At 37.3% G+C, this 15,001-nt stretch overlaps 9 non-coding genes across 9 annotated transcripts; all 9 read left to right on the top strand.

The window, feature by feature from the left end:
• Positions 1-156: 156 nt before the first annotated feature.
• LOC134856380 (5S ribosomal RNA) lies at positions 157-275 on the top strand. Its single transcript, XR_010164761.1, has one exon. It is a non-coding gene; the product is annotated as a 5S ribosomal RNA (ribosomal RNA).
• Positions 276-1,434: 1,159 nt separating this feature from the next.
• Positions 1,435-1,553, top strand: LOC134856370 (5S ribosomal RNA). The gene has a single exon (XR_010164751.1). It is a non-coding gene; the product is annotated as a 5S ribosomal RNA (ribosomal RNA).
• Positions 1,554-3,848: 2,295 nt separating this feature from the next.
• LOC134856358 (5S ribosomal RNA) lies at positions 3,849-3,967 on the top strand. The gene has a single exon (XR_010164740.1). It is a non-coding gene; the product is annotated as a 5S ribosomal RNA (ribosomal RNA).
• A 1,161-nt stretch (positions 3,968-5,128) lies between these two features.
• Positions 5,129-5,247, top strand: LOC134856424 (5S ribosomal RNA). Its single transcript, XR_010164802.1, has one exon. It is a non-coding gene; the product is annotated as a 5S ribosomal RNA (ribosomal RNA).
• Positions 5,248-6,407: 1,160 nt separating this feature from the next.
• On the top strand, positions 6,408-6,526 carry LOC134856412 (5S ribosomal RNA). Its single transcript, XR_010164791.1, has one exon. It is a non-coding gene; the product is annotated as a 5S ribosomal RNA (ribosomal RNA).
• Positions 6,527-7,685: 1,159 nt separating this feature from the next.
• On the top strand, positions 7,686-7,804 carry LOC134856401 (5S ribosomal RNA). The gene has a single exon (XR_010164780.1). It is a non-coding gene; the product is annotated as a 5S ribosomal RNA (ribosomal RNA).
• A 1,148-nt stretch (positions 7,805-8,952) lies between these two features.
• Positions 8,953-9,071, top strand: LOC134856389 (5S ribosomal RNA). The gene has a single exon (XR_010164769.1). It is a non-coding gene; the product is annotated as a 5S ribosomal RNA (ribosomal RNA).
• A 1,159-nt stretch (positions 9,072-10,230) lies between these two features.
• LOC134856352 (5S ribosomal RNA) lies at positions 10,231-10,349 on the top strand. The gene has a single exon (XR_010164734.1). It is a non-coding gene; the product is annotated as a 5S ribosomal RNA (ribosomal RNA).
• Positions 10,350-11,508: 1,159 nt separating this feature from the next.
• LOC134856379 (5S ribosomal RNA) lies at positions 11,509-11,627 on the top strand. Its single transcript, XR_010164760.1, has one exon. It is a non-coding gene; the product is annotated as a 5S ribosomal RNA (ribosomal RNA).
• The last annotated feature ends 3,374 nt before the right edge of the window (positions 11,628-15,001 follow it).

Genomic DNA, 15,001 nt, shown 5'->3' with positions numbered 1-15,001 from the left:
AATTTTGTTTGAAATGCATAAATTATAACGTGAGCGTGCAAAATTTTACATGGTATAAGAGCATATTTTTACTCTCGCGCGAGGGCGAGTGTTTTAAAACTAATGTACATAGACATATGCTAGTAAGGATATAAGTGAAAGCGGAGTAACTCAAATGCCTACGACCATACCATGTTGAATGCACCGGTTCTCGTCCGATCACCGAAGTTAAGCAACATTGGGCCTGGTTAGTACTTGGATGGGAGACCGCCTGGGAACACCAGGTGTTGTAGGCTTTTATTTAAAGCAAAAGTATCTCTTTTACTTTTATACGCTAAGAGTTATTGCTGTTTAAAGTTCGGTGATGTCAAAAAGTTAAGCCTAATCGAGCGTGGTGCAAAAATTTTCAATGGGTCAAATTTTGGTCAAAACAACAGAAAACCGAAAAATTTCTTTTGCAGTATCAATTTTGTGTACAATCAGCTGCTGATAGGCCAAAAATATTGGAGATAACTTTTGGGGTCTTTGAGTTATAGCCTTTTGAATTTCGGTGATGTCAAAAAGTTAAGCCCAATCGAGCCTGGTGAATTGCGCGAACGGCCATAACTTGCCCAAAAATTTTAAAATTTTCAAATTTTATTATTTGGATCATAAGATCATGGTCAAATCTTGGGGGACTGAGAAAATGAACCAATTTCGTCGGTCCAACACAAAGTTATAAGCTTTTGAAATCTCGGTGATGCCAAAAAGTTAAGCCTAATCGAGCGTGGTGCAAAAAATGAAATTTTCAAAATTTTTGGTTTTTTTCGTTGAAACATCATTTTTTTCATCTTGTTTCATAAATTATAGCTCAGGACGATTCCAACGAGCCCAAAACGACGTTTGTAGCTTAAGTGTACGTGGAGTAATCATCAGTTGAAAATTTGGGGGGACCCGAATTTCGGCCATTTTGGACGAAAATTGGCCTAAAAGCTAACTTTTAAGTTAGTGCAATTTTTTTTCTTGCATTTTTTAAGAGAATTGGGCTGCCCTCCGCTGTCGCAGAGTGCATTCAAAGAAAACTTATCAAATAGATTTGAATACTTACCTATTTAATAAGTTTATCACAACAATTAGGCTAAAAGCAACTGACAGTATCCTGGCTGGTATCCATTCATATGCCACTTACAGTGAATGTGCGGCTTTCATGCCATAAATGGTCATTCAAGGCACCTTGTACACGCTCCATAGGTTTTGACCAGCCGATTTGGCCATTTAACACATTGGGCCAAAAAAATTCCAAACAATGTCAATTTTCAAAATTTTGTTTGAAATGCATAAATTATAACGTGAGCGTGCAAAATTTTACATGGTATAAGAGCATATTTTTACTCTCGCGCGAGGGCGAGTGTTTTAAAACTAATGTACATAGACATATGCTAGTAAGGATATAAGTGAAAGCGGAGTAACTCAAATGCCTACGACCATACCATGTTGAATGCACCGGTTCTCGTCCGATCACCGAAGTTAAGCAACATTGGGCCTGGTTAGTACTTGGATGGGAGACCGCCTGGGAACACCAGGTGTTGTAGGCTTTTATTTAAAGCAAAAGTATCTCTTTTACTTTTATACGCTAAGAGTTATTGCTGTTTAAAGTTCGGTGATGTCAAAAAGTTAAGCCTAATCGAGCGTGGTGCAAAAATTTTCAATGGGTCAAATTTTGGTCAAAACAACAGAAAACCGAAAAATTTCTTTTGCAGTATCAATTTTGTGTACAATCAGCTGCTGATAGGCCAAAAATATTGGAGATAACTTTTGGGGTCTTTGAGTTATAGCCTTTTGAATTTCGGTGATGTCAAAAAGTTAAGCCCAATCGAGCCTGGTGAATTGCGCGAACGGCCATAACTTGCCCAAAAATTTTAAAATTTTCAAATTTTATTATTTGGATCATAAGATCATAGTCAAATCTTGGGGGACTGAGAAAATGAACCAATTTCGTCGGTCCAACACAAAGTTATAAGCTTTTGAAATCTCGGTGATGCCAAAAAGTTAAGCCTAATCGAGCGTGGTGCAAAAAATGAAATTTTCAAAATTTTTGGTTTTTTTCGTTGAAACATCATTTTTTTCATCTTGTTTCATAAATTATAGCTCAGGACGATTCCAACGAGCCCAAAACGACGTTTGTAGCTTAAGTGTACGTGGAGTAATCATCAGTTGAAAATTTGGGGGGACCCGAATTTCGGCCATTTTGGACGAAAATTGGCCTAAAAGCTAACTTTTAAGTTAGTGCAATTTTTTTTCTTGCATTTTTTAAGAGAATTGGGCTGCCCTCCGCTGTCGCAGAGTGCATTCAAAGAAAACTTATCAAATAGATTTGAATACTTACCTATTTAATAAGTTTATCACAACAATTAGGCTAAAAGCAACTGACAGTATCCTGGCTGGTATCCATTCATATGCCGAACGGCCATAACTTGCCCAAAAATTTTAAAATTTTCAAATTTTATTATTTGGATCATAAGATCATAGTCAAATCTTGGGGGACTGAGAAAATGAACCAATTTCGTCGGTCCAACACAAAGTTATAAGCTTTTGAAATCTCGGTGATGCCAAAAAGTTAAGCCTAATCGAGCGTGGTGCAAAAAATGAAATTTTCAAAATTTTTGGTTTTTTTCGTTGAAACATCATTTTTTTCATCTTGTTTCATAAATTATAGCTCAGGACGATTCCAACGAGCCCAAAACGACGTTTGTAGCTTAAGTGTACGTGGAGTAATCATCAGTTGAAAATTTGGGGGGACCCGAATTTCGGCCATTTTGGACGAAAATTGGCCTAAAAGCTAACTTTTAAGTTAGTGCAATTTTTTTTCTTGCATTTTTTAAGAGAATTGGGCTGCCCTCCGCTGTCGCAGAGTGCATTCAAAGAAAACTTATCAAATAGATTTGAATACTTACCTATTTAATAAGTTTATCACAACAATTAGGCTAAAAGCAACTGACAGTATCCTGGCTGGTATCCATTCATATGCCGAACGGCCATAACTTGCCCAAAAATTTTAAAATTTTCAAATTTTATTATTTGGATCATAAGATCATAGTCAAATCTTGGGGGACTGAGAAAATGAACCAATTTCGTCGGTCCAACACAAAGTTATAAGCTTTTGAAATCTCGGTGATGCCAAAAAGTTAAGCCTAATCGAGCGTGGTGCAAAAAATGAAATTTTCAAAATTTTTGGTTTTTTTCGTTGAAACATCATTTTTTTCATCTTGTTTCATAAATTATAGCTCAGGAAGATTCCAACGAGCCCAAAACGACGTTTGTAGCTTAAGTGTACGTGGAGTAATCATCAGTTGAAAATTTGGGGGGACCCGAATTTCGGCCATTTTGGACGAAAATTGGCCTAAAAGCTAACTTTTAAGTTAGTGCAATTTTTTTTCTTGCATTTTTTAAGAGAATTGGGCTGCCCTCCGCTGTCGCAGAGTGCATTCAAAGAAAACTTATCAAATAGATTTGAATACTTACCTATTTAATAAGTTTATCACAACAATTAGGCTAAAAGCAACTGACAGTATCCTGGCTGGTATCCATTCATATGCCACTTACAGTGAATGTGCGGCTTTCATGCCATAAATGGTCATTCAAGGCACCTTGTACACGCTCCATAGGTTTTGACCAGCCGATTTGGCCATTTAACACATTGGGCCAAAAAAATTCCAAACAATGTCAATTTTCAAAATTTTGTTTGAAATGCATAAATTATAACGTGAGCGTGCAAAATTTTACATGGTATAAGAGCATATTTTTACTCTCGCGCGAGGGCGAGTGTTTTAAAACTAATGTACATAGACATATGCTAGTAAGGATATAAGTGAAAGCGGAGTAACTCAAATGCCTACGACCATACCATGTTGAATGCACCGGTTCTCGTCCGATCACCGAAGTTAAGCAACATTGGGCCTGGTTAGTACTTGGATGGGAGACCGCCTGGGAACACCAGGTGTTGTAGGCTTTTATTTAAAGCAAAAGTATCTCTTTTACTTTTATACGCTAAGAGTTATTGCTGTTTAAAGTTCGGTGATGTCAAAAAGTTAAGCCTAATCGAGCGTGGTGCAAAAATTTTCAATGGGTCAAATTTTGGTCAAAACAACAGAAAACCGAAAAATTTCTTTTGCAGTATCAATTTTGTGTACAATCAGCTGCTGATAGGCCAAAAATATTGGAGATAACTTTTGGGGTCTTTGAGTTATAGCCTTTTGAATTTCGGTGATGTCAAAAAGTTAAGCCCAATCGAGCCTGGTGAATTGCGCGAACGGCCATAACTTGCCCAAAAATTTTAAAATTTTCAAATTTTATTATTTGGATCATAAGATCATAGTCAAATCTTGGGGGACTGAGAAAATGAACCAATTTCGTCGGTCCAACACAAAGTTATAAGCTTTTGAAATCTCGGTGATGCCAAAAAGTTAAGCCTAATCGAGCGTGGTGCAAAAAATGAAATTTTCAAAATTTTTGGTTTTTTTTCGTTGAAACATCATTTTTTTCATCTTGTTTCATAAATTATAGCTCAGGAAGATTCCAACGAGCCCAAAACGACGTTTGTAGCTTAAGTGTACGTGGAGTAATCATCAGTTGAAAATTTGGGGGGACCCGAATTTCGGCAATTTTGGACGAAAATTGGCCTAAAAGCTAACTTTTAAGAGTAGTGCAATTTTTTTTCTTGCATTTTTTAAGAGAATTGGGCTGCCCTCCGCTGTCGCAGAGTGCATTCAAAGAAAACTTATCAAATAGATTTGAATACTTACCTATTTAATAAGTTTATCACAACAATTAGGCTAAAAGCAACTGACAGTATCCTGGCTGGTATCCATTCATATGCCACTTACCGTGAATGTGCGGCTTTCATGCCATAAATGGTCATTCAAGGCACCTTGTACACGCTCCATAGGTTTTGACCAGCCGATTTGGCCATTTAACACATTGGGCCAAAAAAATTCCAAACAATGTCAATTTTCAAAATTTTGTTTGAAATGCATAAATTATAACGTGAGCGTGCAAAATTTTACATGGTATAAGAGCATATTTTTACTCTCGCGCGAGGGCGAGTGTTTTAAAACTAATGTACATAGACATATGCTAGTAAGGATATAAATGAAAGCGGAGTAACTCAAATGCCTACGACCATACCATGTTGAATGCACCGGTTCTCGTCCGATCACCGAAGTTAAGCAACATTGGGCCTGGTTAGTACTTGGATGGGAGACCGCCTGGGAACACCAGGTGTTGTAGGCTTTTATTTAAAGCAAAAGTATCTCTTTTACTTTTATACGCTAAGAGTTATTGCTGTTTAAAGTTCGGTGATGTCAAAAAGTTAAGCCTAATCGAGCGTGGTGCAAAAATTTTCAATGGGTCAAATTTTGGTCAAAACAACAGAAAACCGAAAAATTTCTTTTGCAGTATCAATTTTGTGTACAATCAGCTGCTGATAGGCCAAAAATATTGGAGATAACTTTTGGGGTCTTTGAGTTATAGCCTTTTGAATTTCGGTGATGTCAAAAAGTTAAGCCCAATCGAGCCTGGTGAATTGCGCGAACGGCCATAACTTGCCCAAAAATTTTAAAATTTTCAAATTTTATTATTTGGATCATAAGATCATGGTCAAATCTTGGGGGACTGAGAAAATGAACCAATTTCGTCGGTCCAACACAAAGTTATAAGCTTTTGAAATCTCGGTGATGCCAAAAAGTTAAGCCTAATCGAGCGTGGTGCAAAAAATGAAATTTTCAAAATTTTTGGTTTTTTTCGTTGAAACATCATTTTTTTCATCTTGTTTCATAAATTATAGCTCAGGACGATTCCAACGAGCCCAAAACGACGTTTGTAGCTTAAGTGTACGTGGAGTAATCATCAGTTGAAAATTTGGGGGGACCCGAATTTCGGCAATTTTGGACGAAAATTGGCCTAAAAGCTAACTTTTAAGAGTAGTGCAATTTTTTTTCTTGCATTTTTTAAGAGAATTGGGCTGCCCTCCGCTGTCGCAGAGTGCATTCAAAGAAAACTTATCAAATAGATTTGAATACTTACCTATTTAATAAGTTTATCACAACAATTAGGCTAAAAGCAACTGACAGTATCCTGGCTGGTATCCATTCATATGCCACTTACAGTGAATGTGCGGCTTTCATGCCATAAATGGTCATTCAAGGCACCTTGTACACGCTCCATAGGTTTTGACCAGCCGATTTGGCCATTTAACACATTGGGCCAAAAAAATTCCAAACAATGTCAATTTTCAAAATTTTGTTTGAAATGCATAAATTATAACGTGAGCGTGCAAAATTTTACATGGTATAAGAGCATATTTTTACTCTCGCGCGAGGGCGAGTGTTTTAAAACTAATGTACATAGACATATGCTAGTAAGGATATAAATGAAAGCGGAGTAACTCAAATGCCTACGACCATACCATGTTGAATGCACCGGTTCTCGTCCGATCACCGAAGTTAAGCAACATTGGGCCTGGTTAGTACTTGGATGGGAGACCGCCTGGGAACACCAGGTGTTGTAGGCTTTTATTTAAAGCAAAAGTATCTCTTTTACTTTTATACGCTAAGAGTTATTGCTGTTTAAAGTTCGGTGATGTCAAAAAGTTAAGCCTAATCGAGCGTGGTGCAAAAATTTTCAATGGGTCAAATTTTGGTCAAAACAACAGAAAACCGAAAAATTTCTTTTGCAGTATCAATTTTGTGTACAATCAGCTGCTGATAGGCCAAAAATATTGGAGATAACTTTTGGGGTCTTTGAGTTATAGCCTTTTGAATTTCGGTGATGTCAAAAAGTTAAGCCCAATCGAGCCTGGTGAATTGCGCGAACGGCCATAACTTGCCCAAAAATTTTAAAATTTTCAAATTTTATTATTTGGATCATAAGATCATGGTCAAATCTTGGGGGACTGAGAAAATGAACCAATTTCGTCGGTCCAACACAAAGTTATAAGCTTTTGAAATCTCGGTGATGCCAAAAAGTTAAGCCTAATCGAGCGTGGTGCAAAAAATGAAATTTTCAAAATTTTTGGTTTTTTTCGTTGAAACATCATTTTTTTCATCTTGTTTCATAAATTATAGCTCAGGACGATTCCAACGAGCCCAAAACGACGTTTGTAGCTTAAGTGTACGTGGAGTAATCATCAGTTGAAAATTTGGGGGGACCCGAATTTCGGCCATTTTGGACGAAAATTGGCCTAAAAGCTAACTTTTAAATTAGTGCAATTTTTTTTCTTGCATTTTTTAAGAGAATTGGGCTGCCCTCCGCTGTCGCAGAGTGCATTCAAAGAAAACTTATCAAATAGATTTGAATACTTACCTATTTAATAAGTTTATCACAACAATTAGGCTAAAAGCAACTGACAGTATCCTGGCTGGTATCCATTCATATGCCACTTACAGTGAATGTGCGGCTTTCATGCCATAAATGGTCATTCAAGGCACCTTGTACACGCTCCATAGGTTTTGACCAGCCGATTTGGCCATTTAACACATTGGGCCAAAAAAATTCCAAACAATGTCAATTTTCAAAATTTTGTTTGAAATGCATAAATTATAACGTGAGCGTGCAAAATTTTACATGGTATAAGAGCATATTTTTACTCTCGCGCGAGGGCGAGTGTTTTAAAACTAATGTACATAGACATATGCTAGTAAGGATATAAATGAAAGCGGAGTAACTCAAATGCCTACGACCATACCATGTTGAATGCACCGGTTCTCGTCCGATCACCGAAGTTAAGCAACATTGGGCCTGGTTAGTACTTGGATGGGAGACCGCCTGGGAACACCAGGTGTTGTAGGCTTTTATTTAAAGCAAAAGTATCTCTTTTACTTTTATACGCTAAGAGTTATTGCTGTTTAAAGTTCGGTGATGTCAAAAAGTTAAGCCTAATCGAGCGTGGTGCAAAAATTTTCAATGGGTCAAATTTTGGTCAAAACAACAGAAAACCGAAAAATTTCTTTTGCAGTATCAATTTTGTGTACAATCAGCTGCTGATAGGCCAAAAATATTGGAGATAACTTTTGGGGTCTTTGAGTTATAGCCTTTTGAATTTCGGTGATGTCAAAAAGTTAAGCCCAATCGAGCCTGGTGAATTGCGCGAACGGCCATAACTTGCCCAAAAATTTTAAAATTTTCAAATTTTATTATTTGGATCATAAGATCATGGTCGAATCTTGGGGGACTGAGAAAATGAACCAATTTCGTCGGTCCAACACAAAGTTATAAGCTTTTGAAATCTCGGTGATGCCAAAAAGTTAAGCCTAATCGAGCGTGGTGCAAAAAATGAAATTTTCAAAATTTTTGGTTTTTTTCGTTGAAACATCATTTTTTTCATCTTGTTTCATAAATTATAGCTCAGGACGATTCCAACGAGCCCAAAACGACGTTTGTAGCTTAAGTGTACGTGGAGTAATCATCAGTTGAAAATTTGGGGGGACCCGAATTTCGGCCATTTTGGACGAAAATTGGCCTAAAAGCTAACTTTTAAGTTAGTGCAATTTTTTTTCTTGCATTTTTTAAGAGAATTGGGCTGCCCAGAGTGCATTCAAAGAAAACTTATCAAATAGATTTGAATACTTACCTATTTAATAAGTTTATCACAACAATTAGGCTAAAAGCAACTGACAGTATCCTGGCTGGTATCCATTCATATGCCACTTACAGTGAATGTGCGGCTTTCATGCCATAAATGGTCATTCAAGGCACCTTGTACACGCTCCATAGGTTTTGACCAGCCGATTTGGCCATTTAACACATTGGGCCAAAAAAATTCCAAACAATGTCAATTTTCAAAATTTTGTTTGAAATGCATAAATTATAACGTGAGCGTGCAAAATTTTACATGGTATAAGAGCATATTTTTACTCTCGCGCGAGGGCGAGTGTTTTAAAACTAATGTACATAGACATATGCTAGTAAGGATATAAATGAAAGCGGAGTAACTCAAATGCCTACGACCATACCATGTTGAATGCACCGGTTCTCGTCCGATCACCGAAGTTAAGCAACATTGGGCCTGGTTAGTACTTGGATGGGAGACCGCCTGGGAACACCAGGTGTTGTAGGCTTTTATTTAAAGCAAAAGTATCTCTTTTACTTTTATACGCTAAGAGTTATTGCTGTTTAAAGTTCGGTGATGTCAAAAAGTTAAGCCTAATCGAGCGTGGTGCAAAAATTTTCAATGGGTCAAATTTTGGTCAAAACAACAGAAAACCGAAAAATTTCTTTTGCAGTATCAATTTTGTGTACAATCAGCTGCTGATAGGCCAAAAATATTGGAGATAACTTTTGGGGTCTTTGAGTTATAGCCTTTTGAATTTCGGTGATGTCAAAAAGTTAAGCCCAATCGAGCCTGGTGAATTGCGCGAACGGCCATAACTTGCCCAAAAATTTTAAAATTTTCAAATTTTATTATTTGGATCATAAGATCATGGTCAAATCTTGGGGGACTGAGAAAATGAACCAATTTCGTCGGTCCAACACAAAGTTATAAGCTTTTGAAATCTCGGTGATGCCAAAAAGTTAAGCCTAATCGAGCGTGGTGCAAAAAATGAAATTTTCAAAATTTTTGGTTTTTTTCGTTGAAACATCATTTTTTTCATCTTGTTTCATAAATTATAGCTCAGGACGATTCCAACGAGCCCAAAACGACGTTTGTAGCTTAAGTGTACGTGGAGTAATCATCAGTTGAAAATTTGGGGGGACCCGAATTTCGGCCATTTTGGACGAAAATTGGCCTAAAAGCTAACTTTTAAGTTAGTGCAATTTTTTTTCTTGCATTTTTTAAGAGAATTGGGCTGCCCTCCGCTGTCGCAGAGTGCATTCAAAGAAAACTTATCAAATAGATTTGAATACTTACCTATTTAATAAGTTTATCACAACAATTAGGCTAAAAGCAACTGACAGTATCCTGGCTGGTATCCATTCATATGCCACTTACAGTGAATGTGCGGCTTTCATGCCATAAATGGTCATTCAAGGCACCTTGTACACGCTCCATAGGTTTTGACCAGCCGATTTGGCCATTTAACACATTGGGCCAAAAAAATTCCAAACAATGTCAATTTTCAAAATTTTGTTTGAAATGCATAAATTATAACGTGAGCGTGCAAAATTTTACATGGTATAAGAGCATATTTTTACTCTCGCGCGAGGGCGAGTGTTTTAAAACTAATGTACATAGACATATGCTAGTAAGGATATAAATGAAAGCGGAGTAACTCAAATGCCTACGACCATACCATGTTGAATGCACCGGTTCTCGTCCGATCACCGAAGTTAAGCAACATTGGGCCTGGTTAGTACTTGGATGGGAGACCGCCTGGGAACACCAGGTGTTGTAGGCTTTTATTTAAAGCAAAAGTATCTCTTTTACTTTTATACGCTAAGAGTTATTGCTGTTTAAAGTTCGGTGATGTCAAAAAGTTAAGCCTAATCGAGCGTGGTGCAAAAATTTTCAATGGGTCAAATTTTGGTCAAAACAACAGAAAACCGAAAAATTTCTTTTGCAGTATCAATTTTGTGTACAATCAGCTGCTGATAGGCCAAAAATATTGGAGATAACTTTTGGGGTCTTTGAGTTATAGCCTTTTGAATTTCGGTGATGTCAAAAAGTTAAGCCCAATCGAGCCTGGTGAATTGCGCGAACGGCCATAACTTGCCCAAAAATTTTAAAATTTTCAAATTTTATTATTTGGATCATAAGATCATGGTCAAATCTTGGGGGACTGAGAAAATGAACCAATTTCGTCGGTCCAACACAAAGTTATAAGCTTTTGAAATCTCGGTGATGCCAAAAAGTTAAGCCTAATCGAGCGTGGTGCAAAAAATGAAATTTTCAAAATTTTTGGTTTTTTTCGTTGAAACATCATTTTTTTCATCTTGTTTCATAAATTATAGCTCAGGACGATTCCAACGAGCCCAAAACGACGTTTGTAGCTTAAGTGTACGTGGAGTAATCATCAGTTGAAAATTTGGGGGGACCCGAATTTCGGCCATTTTGGACGAAAATTGGCCTAAAAGCTAACTTTTAAGTTAGTGCAATTTTTTTTCTTGCATTTTTTAAGAGAATTGGGCTGCCCTCCGCTGTCGCAGAGTGCATTCAAAGAAAACTTATCAAATAGATTTGAATACTTACCTATTTAATAAGTTTATCACAACAATTAGGCTAAAAGCAACTGACAGTATCCTGGCTGGTATCCATTCATATGCCACTTACAGTGAATGTGCGGCTATCATGCCATAAATGGTCATTCAAGGCACCTTGTACACGCTCCATAGGTTTTGACCAGCCGATTTGGCCATTTAACACATTGGGCCAAAAAAATTCCAAACAATGTCAATTTTCAAAATTTTGTTTGAAATGCATAAATTATAACGTGAGCGTGCAAAATTTTACATGGTATAAGAGCATATTTTTACTCTCGCGCGAGGGCGAGTGTTTTAAAACTAATGTACATAGACATATGCTAGTAAGGATATAAATGAAAGCGGAGTAACTCAAATGCCTACGACCATACCATGTTGAATGCACCGGTTCTTGTCCGATCACCGAAGTTAAGCAACATTGGGCCTGGTTAGTACTTGGATGGGAGACCGCCTGGGAACACCAGGTGTTGTAGGCTTTTATTTAAAGCAAAAGTTTTTCTTTTACTTTTATACACTAAGAGTTATTGCTGTTTAAAGTTCGGTGATGTCAAAAAGTTAAGCCTAATCGAGCGTGGTGCAAAAATTTTCAATGGGTCAAATTTTGGTCAAAACAACAGAAAACCGAAAAATTTCTTTTGCAGTATCAATTTTGTGTACAATCAGCTGCTGATAGGCCAAAAATAATGGAGATAACTTTTGGGGTCTTTGAGTTATAGCCTTTTTAATTTCGGTGATGTCAAAAAGTTAAGCCCAATCGAGCCTGGTGAATTGCGCGAACGGCCATAACTTGCCCCAAAATTTTAAAATTTTCAAATTTTATTATTTGGATCATAAGATCATGGTCAAATCTTGGGGGAATGAGAAAACGAACCGATTTCGTCGGTCCAACACAAAGTTATAAGCTTTTGAAATCTCGGTGATGCCAAAAAGTTAAGCCTAATCGAGCGTGGTGCAAAAAATGAAAATAAAATTTTTGGTTTTTTTCGTTCAAAGTTCATTTTTTTTTCATCTTGTTTCATAAATTTCAGCTCAGGACAATTCCAACGAGCCCAAAACTACGTTTGTAGCTTAAGTGTACGTGGAGTAATCATCAGTTGAAAATTTGGGGGGACCCGAATTTCGGCCATTTTGGACGAAAATTGGCCTTAAAGCTAACTTTTAACTTAGTGCAATTTTTTTTCTTGCATTTTTTAAGAGAATGCTGTCGCAGAGTGCATTCGAAAAAAAAGTTGAAAAACTTGATTTGAAACAATTTTCACTCTTATAAATTTCAGTTAACTTCGGATGGATGCGACCCGTTGGGTGTTTTAGTTATATTATCAGTTTCTCATTTCACCCGTGAATATGGTTGTTAAGAATCTATTACTAACCAGTCATACTCCATCATAACTTACCTTGATAATATGTGTTTCAACCACTGTCAGAAGCAATGTTTTATAGCATCTTTTGAGCCCTGATTGTTCCGACTGCCTTTTCAGGTCTATGACAGTTTTTTTTTGAAAAATTTGATGCAGTTTCCAGAAACGAAATCAGAAAATTTATAAAAAAAATTTTACTTTGAGAGTTTTGTTTTCAAAATAATTTCCCACACTCTAAGTGAAGTGCAGTGTGATATAAGTCGCCTATTCGCCTTGGTGTTCAAAAACCCAAATTGCATGCCGTAATTCAATTTGGAACGATTTGACGACGGACCAAAACTTAGCCTACAGGTTAATCGTTCCAGATATCGGGAGTTAATTGTCATGTTTCAAACAACCATAACTTTACAAAAAAGGTAAGGACAACAATAATTTCCAGATGATTTGAGAAAGTTTTGACCGAATGGCTGGTTGAAAAGTCTGGAGAAAAAAAACAGCCCGAGCACGAAAATTTCTTCACATTCTTCGAGAGTCGGAACAATAATATGATCAGTATTGGACTGAATAATTGTGCGAACCGATTTGACCGAAACTAGATAGCGTGACAAACTAGTCTCATCTCAGATTTCATACCTTTCTACCCTTCACAATCGGCTTTGCTTCCAGGTTTGATAGATCATAAATATCAATTGACATAATCTAGTTGAAAATAAAAACAATTCAAAGTTACTTTTATTCAGCAATTGTGTATGAAAAATAATTAGCTTCCTTTTCTAACTAAATTAACCCAAAAATAAAGATAGCACCTAATTTTTGGTCTGATAGACAAATTGGATGATAGAGTAACAAGATATAAATTATAATTGTGTAGAAAATCATTGTCAAATCAAATTACTTTACACTATGTAACACATCAGCTAAAATAAAAATTCAGGCAACAATTGAAATATCATTTCAGGTAAAATAATCTACATCGGGGTCTACGTATGCCCCCCCCCCCCCACCTCCTCTTGAATGTAATAATTTGCCACGCCAAAAACGGACTAATTCGGCGATTTAGCCTATGCGAGTTGGTACCTTGAAGTGAATTATTCCCTTTTTGCTACGAGGGAAAAACTCATTAAAAATAAAAAGAACTATTTATATTTTATCAACGTTATAATATTTGAGTATTTTTGAGTCAATTGAGTACTTCTTGAACAGTTTCCATTTTTTCAGAGCAAATGTGGAGTGGAGAAGTTTTGGTTAATTTCTGCGATGTACTTGCGATGTTTATTGTACGCATTGTACAATTCAGTTCCACTCTTGTACAGTCTCGACGAGACAGTCGCTTCGTGTTCGGCCGAGAGAGAGGCGGCAGCGGCAGTCGTCTTGCTCCGACACGCTTTCTCTTCAGTACTCAGAGACAGACTCCTCGTTTCTATTATCAGCATCACAAACGGCATCAAATTAACATTTCGAAATATTCAACTTTCCCGACATTTTTTAAATGCCAATACCAAAGATGCCATCATCATCAAGGGCGGATTTGGGGTGGGGGAGGGTCAGACGCCCCCCCCCCCCCTCAGGGATTCGATCCCCTGCCGAACCAATGAGTCTCCCTTTTATTAGGAGATATTCATTTTTGGTCACGGAGCCTAAAATTTTTCTAATGGCGCCTTCGGCGACAATATATACTAATTTTGAGGGGGGAGCGCGCGCCGAAAAAACGCGATTTTTTGGTCAACATTTTCGAAAAAGTGCCTAAACACGCTTTTTTCGGCCTGTTTTTTCAAAATTTTGCCTGCGGCACAGAAATTTTTGCCAAAACAGGGTCTTTGTAATGCTTGAGAGTTCTCGGAAAATCAATTTGGTCGACCTAAAATAAAGATCGACAAAACTTTCAATTTTTTTTGAAAATCCGCCCCCTCTCGAGAAAATCCTAGATCCACCCCTGTTCACCATCGAATTGAAATTGAAATAGCCGTGGTCGGCCAGCAAGCCAAAGTTAATATAACCTTTCCGACAAGCCTAAAATTATCAGATTGTCAGTGTTGTTATGCAATTGTTACGTAATTCTGATGTAACTTCGGCTGCAAGGAATGGCGGTTTGCTGAACATGCACCAAAAAAAAAACTGTCGGAATGTATGCTAGCACAACTGTTTGGTAAGTGTAATAAAAATTGAGTTGGAGGAAAGAATGTTAATTTGAACCCCCTTTCCTTTAATTTGTTCCTGCCATTTCTGCAAAGCAGCTGACGACTCCAACACGCCATTGGATTGAGCGAGTAACTTCACATGCATCTCACTGAAGGATAGGGAGAGGAAGTGGTGGTCGCAGATGGACTTCGGCTTCAGTCTCGCAGAGGGGGGACATCTCACTCCTTGCGATATCAGCTCACAGTGGGCTATTTTCGCACTGCTCGGCCAAGCAGCACCTGAAACGAAAGAAAAAGATAAATGATCTCTTGGTACTCATTTAGAAGTATAGAACCGAAAAATTATTAATGGTA

This window comes from Symsagittifera roscoffensis, unplaced genomic scaffold (genome assembly GCF_963678635.1).
Source record: "Symsagittifera roscoffensis unplaced genomic scaffold, txSymRosc1.1 SCAFFOLD_197, whole genome shotgun sequence".
NCBI lineage: Eukaryota > Metazoa > Xenacoelomorpha > Acoela > Convolutidae > Symsagittifera > Symsagittifera roscoffensis.
Note: the sequence above shows the minus strand (reverse complement) of the source record. Positions and strands in the feature narration are given on the sequence as shown.